We start from the raw sequence: 10,352 nt of genomic DNA, 5'->3' as shown, positions 1-10,352 counted from the left end.
CACACAGACACACACACACAGGGACATACACACACACAGACACAGACACACACACAGACATACACACAGACATATACACACATACACACACAGACATACACACACAGACATACATAGACATACACACACAGACACACACATATAGACACACACACAGACACACACCCATGCACACACACATAGGCACACATACACACACACACAGACACACACACACACACACACACACACACACACACACACACACACACACCCCACTCCTCTCACGTACATTCACAGTGAACTTCATATTGCATCTTTTTGCTCATAACGCCTGTGTGGTAAAACCCTGCTCAAATCCAGTCCTATGCTTCCCTCTGCCCTTCAGCTCAGGAAACAGCTGTGGCTGAAGCCTCATTCTCTCTATTGCTGCTCATTCTATGATGCCTTGGTCTTTCTTTATAAGCTTTGTTTCTTACTGGTCTCTTCTTTCTTCAAATCTCCAGCTTTGTCTTTTCCTCTGTGCTGGCTCATGAGTCTGGGCTCTGGGCAGGTGCAGATAGAAGTTCCCATTCTGACTTCTTCCAGCTAACAACCATGTTTATCCATGGATGCCTGGCTTTTTTGTTTCTTTTAAAAATGTTTTCTTGATTCTTTGTGAGTTTCACATCACCCAGTCCCACTCATCTCCTTCTCCTCTTATACTCTCTCTTCACCCTTGCAACCTCCCACTCAAAATAAAATACACACACACACACACACTCACACCACCACCACCACCACCACCACCACCACCACCAAATAATAAAGTATAGAAAACATCTCATCATGGAAGCTGTAGTGTGTCACAGTGTGTCTCATGGTATTTCCCTCTGTCCACACCTATTCTCTTGCAAATGTTCATTGCAATGAGTCATGGGTCTGATTCGAGGTCTCTGGCTTCTGTGACACCATCAATACTGAATCTGCACCAGGACTCCTCCTTGTTATACTGTTGTTGCCCTGTGTCATGAAGATTCTGCAACTCTGGGACAGCAGGAATGATCCTTTCATACATCCCAGTCATTTACAGATGATATAGATTTGGGGGTGGGCATTCAGAGCCTTGGATCTGGGCCTGGGTGGTAGCTGAGCTGTACAGCCTCCTTCTCTCTCTCTCTCTCTCTCTCTCTCTCTCTCTCTCTCTCTCTCTCTCTCTCTCTCTTATCTGCACCATTAGGTAAGCTCTCCAGCACTGCTCTGGTTAGGCCACCCAATGTCACCATTGGCAGAAGGCAGGGTTGGCTCTTCTGCTCTCATGCTATGTAGGACAGCTCACCCACAACTACACCTTCAGAGCCAGCCCCACTGTGCTGTCCAATCAATGGTCGTGGTCCACTCTCCCAAGTGCTACAGTTTGTGAGGGGCTGGGCCAGCTCTCCTATACTCTCACCCTCAAGGGCATCTCACCGGCATCCCCTGCCTCCCCAAGGGCCAGCTCTGCTGTGCTGCCCAGGTGAGCTGCAGGGCCCGCTCTCCCGAGTGAGAGCTGATGAGAGCCAGGGCTAGTTGTCCTGAACTTATGACTCTGAGGGAAGCTTTCCTGATGGCAAAGGGGGATGGGGGCATCACCTCTGCCCGCATGTTCTACTTGGGGTGCTGTCTAAAGCCAGGACTGCCACTGTGCACAGGATTCTGTCCTTTCTCAGGCATTGGCTTCTCTATTTCAGCAATGTTGTCTTTCCTGAGAAAGATTATTCCTCTTTCTGTTATGTGCTTCTCAGAATCACACAAACAGGCTGAATTAGCACTCACCTTACAATTAAAGCTCCTTGACCCCACTCTCTACTGCAGCTACTGCTGACCCTTAGAATGAATCCCTGAGCAAGCTCTAGACCCTCGACTCTTGGCTGCTTTCACTTCATTGTCTTTGAGGTAACTTCTCTCTTATTTTATGTAGATGAGTGTTTTGCCGGTCATGTACAGCACATGTGTGTAGTGCTCAAGTTGGCCAGAAGAGGGCGACAGATCTCCTGACAATCTCCCTCTCCCCTATATTGTCTGGTTTCTACCACTTCCTGCACCATATCAGGAAAGCCCTTTAGCCCTGTCCCTTCTTCCGTCCTTATTTCCCTGCTGTCTACTTTCAACACTGCATATAGAACGAGTGCTTCTTAAAATATAACCACAGTGAAATGATTCAATGGTTCTACTTAAAACCTGTGGTTCTGAAACTCACACAGAGCAAAAGTCAAGCTCTTGTAACCGTCTCTGAGATCCAAGCCTTGTGGTCGCATTGTCTTCCACTTCCTTTTGGGCTCCCTCTGCTCAGCCATCCTGGTGTCCTTTCTAGAGCCCTCTAGCTTCTGGTCCTGTGCACTGGTTGGGTCTCCTCATAACTCACTGCTCTGCCTCAAGGAAACAGCACTGTGGCTCTTCTCTACACATAAAATATCACTTTCCCTCACCAGACACCCTGCCCTCACCTGTCACCCTCCCTCACCAGACACCCCTCCCTCACCTGTCACCCCTCCCTCACCAGACACCTCTCCCTCACCAGACACCCCTCCCTCACCAGACACCCCTCCCTCACCAGACACCCCTCCCTCACCTGTCACCCCTCCCGCACCAGACACCCCTCCCTCACCAGACACCCCTCCCTCACCAGACACCCCTCCCTCACCAGACACCCCTCCCTCACCAGACACCCCTCCCTCACCAGACACCCCCCTCACCAGACACCCCTCCCTCACCAGACACCCCCCTCACCAGACACCCCTCCCTCACCAGACACCCCTCCCTCACCAGACACCCCTCCCTCACCAGACACCCCTCCCTCACCAGACACCCCTCCCTCACCAGACACCCCCTCACCAGACACCCCTCCCTCACCAGACACCCCTCCCTCACCAGACACCCCTCCCTCACCAGACACCCCTCCCTCACCAGACACCCCTCCCTCACCAGACACCCCCCTCACCAGACACCCCTCCTTCACCAGACACCCCTCCCTCACCAGACACCCCTCCCTCACCAGACACCCCTCCCTCACCAGACACCCTGCCCTCACCTGTCACCCCTCCCTCACCAGACACCCCTCCTGCACCAGACACCCCTCCTGCACCAGACACCCCTCCCTCACCAGACACCCCCCTCACCAGACACCCCTCCCCTCACCAGACACCTCTCCCTCACCAGACTCCCCTCCCCCTTCCCTTGTTCTGTCTTTCCTCCTGCTGTGTCCATTATTTTATCTGTTGCTTGGTGTCCAAGGTCAGTCCCCATCCCTGCTGTGCTGTGACCTCAGTGACAAACAGTACCTATCTAAGAGGGCCCGACCTTTAGTGCCTGGGCAGAAAGACCTGTTGAGTTCAGGTATGGATGTACAAATGAATGAAGTTGAAAAATGAATATGCATGTCTTTTCCAACTGTTTCAGGAGTCAGAAGATCACCCTGGTAGCAGAAAGGCTCTGGTTAAGTCCAGGCAACAGGGGGTGAACAAGATTTTGACAGGGTTAGGTAAGAATGTTAAAGAGAGGTTAAGAATTAGAAATTGAAGACTATGAATACTAACATTTAACATTTATTGAGTGACTACTACATGCCAGTTGTCATTTATATCATCTATGATTATCCTTACATGTGCGATAATGGAGAGGCATTAATATGACCACAGATGAGGAAGTGTTCTCTCAGAGCTTTTAAGAAATGGCTGGCCCCTTACCTCTATGTAGTGAGTCACAGTCTGTTCTTGCAACAGTGTGCTCACTGGCTTTGGAGCTGTTCTTTCTCTTTTTACTGTTTCATTGTCACTGCCAGTAGTACTATGGACTGTCCTCAAAGCCTGTGGGTTGAAGGCTTGGTCCACACCTCTGAGAGGTCTGGGATTCTTTGTATTCAGGGAATAGCAGAACCTCACTGGAATTTTGTTCTTGAAAGGAATTCTGGAAGCCCAGCCTCCTCCTCCTCCTCCTCCTCCTCCTCCTCCTCCTCCTCCTCCTCCTCCTCCTCCTCCTCTTTGTGTGTGTTTCTGCTGTGAAGTGCTGGGCTACCTCAGTCTCAAGGGCAGAGTCTGAATTCTCAAAACGGTGAGCCCAAGTTGGTTATCTCAAGTGTTTTATCACAGCTACAGAAAGCTAACACAACGATTAGTCTAGGCTTTCTCCAGCTATCACGGGTTCTCCTCCAGTACATGACAATCCATAACTCTTGTTGATTGTTTCTAAGAGAGACATAAGAGATAAACATAAAAAAATGTACTTTCCGATTTTGCTCCTTCAGTTTAGGAAGGTTAAATCTCTTTGTACTTACACAGAGGGAAGCACAGACTCTCAGCCTAGATGAGTGTTATTCTAGTCTCCCAGATCGCTTCTGGTATGAAACATGAAGAGTCAGAAACTAAAATTAGGTTTCGCTCACCACTGAAACTTCTTGGGTCCCAGAACAGAGAGAAGATACTTTTTATTTTTTAAATATACAAAATTCATTGTCTTCAGAATAAAGGCAGGAACATTAATTAGTTACCTTTCCACAGGAAAGGATAACACTAAGTGTCAATTACTTGTAACAATAAAGGTGTCTGTCTCACTGTTGTAGGTTGTGGGTCACTGAGGGTCACTGTCGGTGTGTTTCACAGGATGTGTCTGGGTCAGCAGATGGGGAATTTTCTCTGAGAAAAAGCCAGAGAAGTGCTGGAAACAAGGCGAGGCCTTTCCCTAAAATTTTTGCAAGCATCATGGTCTCTTTCTGCTGTTGTACGTAGGCATTGTCTTCTTGTTCAACCTGCCAGACAACCTCCCTATTCCCACTGTCTCCTGTCTCCTCCCAAGCAGCCCCCTTCTGCTCTCCTTATCTTCTGGGTAGTTGACAGGTGGGTGGGCACATGGATAGATACAGATTGTGTTTTTAAATGCAGATTTCACACAGTATTTGTCTCCCCCCCACCTCCCACCCCTGTTTGTTTTTACCCTTCTCTCCCGCAAACCATCTACTTTCATGACACTTAACCTAGAATCTGCATTTGAATGAAAGGCAGTAATGCTTATCAGCCTGAATCTGCCTTATTTGCTTAATATGGTTTCTTTTTCTGCCCAGTTTTGTGCAGCACCATAATTTTGTTTCTGCTCATGCCTGAATAAAGCTTCCTCATGATACAACCTATGACAACACGGAGCACACTCACTCCTCCTGCAGGAGGCACTGAAGGCCCATGGCAAAAACTAAAATCTGGGCTGGAGGAAGGTGAAAACCATCGCACATTCCTTACAAGTCATTTTACTCTGTGATTCCTTCACTGTTCTCATTCATTAAAAGAAAATAAAAAAGATGTTAGAAGATCTTGTAGGGTGAGTAAGAAATGTTTCCCCCTAGGCTTATTTATTTGAAAACTTGACCCCTACTTTGTGCTAAACTTTGAAGAGATTATAGAACCTTTAGGAGGTGGAGTCTTGCCAGAGGAAATATCATTGGGGTGACTCTACCTCTCTGTCTCTGTCTGTCTCTATCTCCTTCCCTCTCTCTCTGTCTCTGTCTGTCTCTGTCTATCTGGCTCTGTATCTCTTTGTTCCTCTGTGTCTCTCTATTTCTCTCTCTCCCTCTCTCTCTTTTTCTCCCTCCCCCTCTCTGTCCCTGTCTGTCTCTCTGTCTCTGTCTCTCTGTCTCTGTTCCTCTCTGGTTTTCTCTTTATCTCTTTGTTTCTCTCTGTGTGCCTCTCTGTCTCTGTTTCTCTGCCTCTCTCTGTCTCTCTCTGTCTTTCCCTGTCTCTGTCTCTCTCCGTCTCTGTCTCTGTCTCTGTCTCTGTCTCTGTCTCTGTCTCTGTCTCTCTGCTTCTTATATGGGGATGAATTGATGACTCTGCTTTCTGACTGCCAGGTTGGCCTCATGCTTCTGCTGCCTGGCCCTTCCATGTCATGATGGACTGTGTCCCCCTCTGAAACTAAAAGCCAAAAGAAAGCCTTTCTTCTCTTGTCAGGGTATTTATCAGAGCAATAGAAATGTAACAACAACAACAACAACAACAAGATGTTATCAAGAACTATAAACAGAGCTAGACACTTTTAAGGACCTCAGTGTCATTGTGGTGTTCTCTATTCCTAAAAAAAACAAAAACTGGAGCACTGCCTGCTTCCAACAGTCATTGGTGTATTTGCTGTAATGACTCAAACAGTCTGGGTGCTGCCTGTTTTCTCAAGAATGGTCGCACCCAGTCCCCAACCAGCCTTTTCAGCCTCATCCTATCTGGGCTTTAATAAACCTCCAAGTCAGATGTGTGCTTTCAGCCCTAAGGACTCCCTTTCGGCCTCACACAGATGTATGACCTGGAAAACCCAGACTCAATTAAGTTGGGAGCCGGAAGTAGGAGTCCATACTCCCGGGTCACTTTTTAGTGTCACCAGAGTGTTAAACCCAGGAAAGGCCCTTTATCATGCCATCTGCCTCTGTGTTTAAGCCTCATTTTTGTTCTGTTCCTAATCAATAAATGTGGTGAACGTTGCTGCCTGAATTGGAGAGTGGTACGTAGTGACCACATACAAAGCTGCTCTGTACAGAAGCTGGACATCAAAGGCATCTGGAGAGTCTAGCTGCAACAACTATGTCTACTTTCCTCAGAGTAATTTTTCTAGGGCTCTGCAGAGAAGCAGAATGACCAGGAGAGAGGGATCTTAGAAATGGGTGCACAGTATAGGGAAGTCATAGGATCTGAGAAATGGGTGCACAGTATAGGGAAGTCATAGGATCTGAGAAATGGGTGCACAGTATAGGGAGGTCATAGGATCTGAGAAATGGGTGCACAGTATAGGGAGGTCATAGGATCTGAGAAATGGGTGCACAGTATAGGGAAGTCATAGGATCTGAGAAATGGGTGCACAGTATAGGGAGGTCATAGGATCTGAGAAATGGGTGCACAGTATAGGGAGGTCATAGGATCTGAGAAATGGGTGCACAGTATAGGGAAGTCATAGGATCTGAGAAATGGGTGCACAGTAGAGGGAAGTCATAGGATCTGAGAAATGGGTGCACAGTATAGGGAAGTCATAGGATCTGAGAATCTGAGGATAAGGCCAGCAGACTGTAGACTTGGGGTTCCTGCAAGAGCTCACTTACATTTTTAAAAATTACATTTATTCATTTATTTATTTATTGACTGTGGGTATGCATATGCCATAGTATGCATCTGGAGGTCAGAGGCTAACTTGTAGGGAGTCTTCTTCCTCCATGTGGCTCCCAAGGATCAAATGCCTTTACCCACTGAGCCATCCTGCTGGACCTCACTCTGTTTTTTTTATCAGGAGCCGTCTATGAGTCTTTATTCAGTGAAAGCTTTCAGCTGATTGGACTAGGCTGTAATCTGCTTTTCTCATTTAAGTGTTAATCTCTTTCCAAAAACATCTTCATAGAACCATTCAGAATAATATTTGACTGCATATCTGGATATAGTAGTCTTGTCAGGCGTCCATGCAAGATGAGACGTCACAGGAATGTAAAACAAGACTTTTCACAGGCATTTGTAGGATCATAGGGACTGGGAACAAAAAAGGCCACTGATAGGTTATTTCTCCGCCAGTGAAGTGAGCCAATTTAAGCCAGATTAGATTATAGTAAAGGCAGGTTTATTGGGAAGCTGCTCTCAGGTCAGCAAGTTCAGTGGCTCCAAGGTCCAAAGCCAGGGAAGTCGGCATGGGGAGAGGTACTGGGGAGGGAGAGAGAAAAGGGCGCACCCCAGATCACTCACATTGCTCCATTTAAGTGATTAGTTACTATGCTGTATATTGTTTAAGGGGAGATGGCAACAGCGTCTGTACAGATGAATCCCCTGTGTTTATAAGCTACGAGTGTGGAACCTGAAAGTGCAAAGGCTGGCTGTGCGTGCTTGTGTTCTTTGGCTTCTCCGTTAAGCCTGTTAGAGCATCTGTTGGCTTCCCTCAGTGAATGGGGCAGATGCAACCTTTAACACATATTCATTTTTATATCTTTAAGAACTGTGACTTGATAAGTTTTTTTGAGAATTGTCCTTATTTTCATTTTCTATTAACTAAATTTTTTATTAGGCAATTTCATACAGGAATCTTCTACTATTTGTGCCCCACCCCTAATCAACAACCCTTTCCCCTACAAATCCCTTTCCTACACTCGTGTTTTTGTGTGTTGTTTTGAGACCCATTGAGTTTAACCAGAACTATTTGTGTGTTCAGAGATGTTGGACTATCCACTGGAGCCTGGTGGGCCTATCAGTGAGTACTTAATTAAAAACAACACCCCACCCCTGGCATCCATCAATAACCAATGAGTCACCAGGGAGGGGTAAAAGCCCACAAGCCCCTCCTCTACTCTTGACCAACTATTGTCAGTCCCAGCGCAGGTGTCTGCAGCTGGTATGAGTTAATAATCACAATGGCCCTATCATGAGCACAAGACAGAGTTTCAGAGCTTTCCCCATCACCAACTCTTCTGCACCATTCTGAGCTTCACAGGGAGTGGTAGGGATGTCTTGTTTAAGGTTGAGCACCCTACTGGCACTTGTTTTTAGCATCTTCAATATCCATGAGTTTCTGCATTCATCACCACTCATTGCAAAGAGAAACTTCTCTGATCAAGGCTGAGCATAGCATCTTTCTGTGATTATAATCATACATATTTGAAGGTAGTTTGATATGGTATCAATTTATCAGAACAAAAAGTCATAAATTCCCACCTGGGCTTATGACATCACCAGCCATAGGTCTTTATCCAAGCATGCTTTCCTCTTGTAGAGCAGGCCTCAAATCCAGGCAGAATGCAGTTGGTTGGCTCTATAACAGGTATACCACCATTGCCCCAGTGGGTACATCTTGCTGGGCAGATGGTATTATAGATGTCAGGATTCACAGCCAGGTAAGACCCTTCATGGCTCTCTCCCAGCCTCAGCAGCTTACATAGCACCTTCTAGTGCTACACACCCTAGGCGGCAGCAGGGAGGGGGCTTCTAGGTCAGTTCCAGAATGACTTCTCTGTCGTGTCGCCAAGGTTTGTGGTATCTTCAGAAACAGGGTCTTACCATCTACTTTTGGTGAACAACCAAGAGTAAGGGCAACAGCTTTGCTGTTTTCAAAGCTGCTGGAGTCTTCCTGACTTCCAGCTCACAGAGGGGTATCTATCCTACTGCAGCACTGGGATTTGCTTGATCACCCACGGCATCTGAGATGGGCATTATATAATCATGTAGTGTCTCTCCTTTCAAACTTTTTCATGAAAGTGTATTTTAATTAGCTCATAGAGTAATAGGTTTCCTTATTAGGGGTAATGTTTCTTTCATTTTTTCTGTGACCTGCCACCAACCCACTTCCTTGTCTAAATCCTACCATTCCAGAATTTATTTCCTCTAGTTTTATTCCTTAAGAGGCTTACGAGTCAGCTCTCTTCAAGCCTGTCTCTCCTCTACCCATGACCTATTTCTAGCTTCGTGGTCCCTGCATCATTCCAAGTTAGCCAGAAGAATTAGTTTGAAGCTCTGAGCCACACATGAGTGAGAACATATTTTGTGTGTCTGTCTGAGCCTGTGTTACCTCACTCAGTATAAAACTTTCTTCCATCCCATCCATTTCCCTGCAGACTTCATAATTTCATTTTTCTTTAGTTAGTGCTGAGTAAGATTCCATTGTAAATATGTCCCACCTTTTCTTTATCCCTTCATCAGAAGACGGACATCCATGTCAATTTCTTCCCTAACTACTGAGGTTAGATGGAGTTTTAAAATAGTTTTGACTTGCATTTCTCTGATGGCTAGGGATGTTGAACACTTTTTAAAAATATTTATTAACTATTTGTATTTCTTTTGAGAATGGAGCCTATTTCATTGTTTTTTTTTTTTTTTTTTTTTTTTTTTTTTTTTTTTTTGGTTTTTTCGAGACAGGGTTTCTCTGTATAGCCCTGGCTGTCCTGGAACTCACTTTGTAGACCAGGCTGGCCTCGAACTCAGAAATCCACCTGCCTCTGCTTCCCGAGTGCTGGGATTAAAGGCATGTGCCGCCACCACTGCCCTGCCCGTTGTATTTTTGATTGCTTCTTTTTTCAACACAGTGTCTTAGTTTAGTGTGACTTCTATTTCTGTAAAAGAAATGTTTTATTTCAACATAGAACTCTTCGGTCACATGCCATCACCGAGGGGAGTCAGAGCAGTGACCAAGCCAACTCAGTCAGTCAGCAGGGTCTCAAGGGAGAGAGTGATGATTCAGTTAGACAATATTATAACACGACTTCAGCCAATGCTGAGGCAGGTTTATTCATTTTTTCCGGTTTGCTTTGATACCACTCCCCAGGTACTGCAGAGAATAGGGTTAGTTCTTAGATCAAAGAGAAAGTACTCAAGGAACAAACAAGGCAACAGACGAAGTCCTGTGGTCACTGCATCTAAGGG

This window comes from Mus caroli, unplaced genomic scaffold (assembly GCF_978045245.1).
Source record: "Mus caroli unplaced genomic scaffold, Mus_caroli_1 scaffold_3, whole genome shotgun sequence".
In the NCBI taxonomy this organism is placed as follows: Eukaryota; Metazoa; Chordata; class Mammalia; order Rodentia; family Muridae; genus Mus; species Mus caroli.
This window is presented reverse-complemented; position numbering follows the sequence as displayed.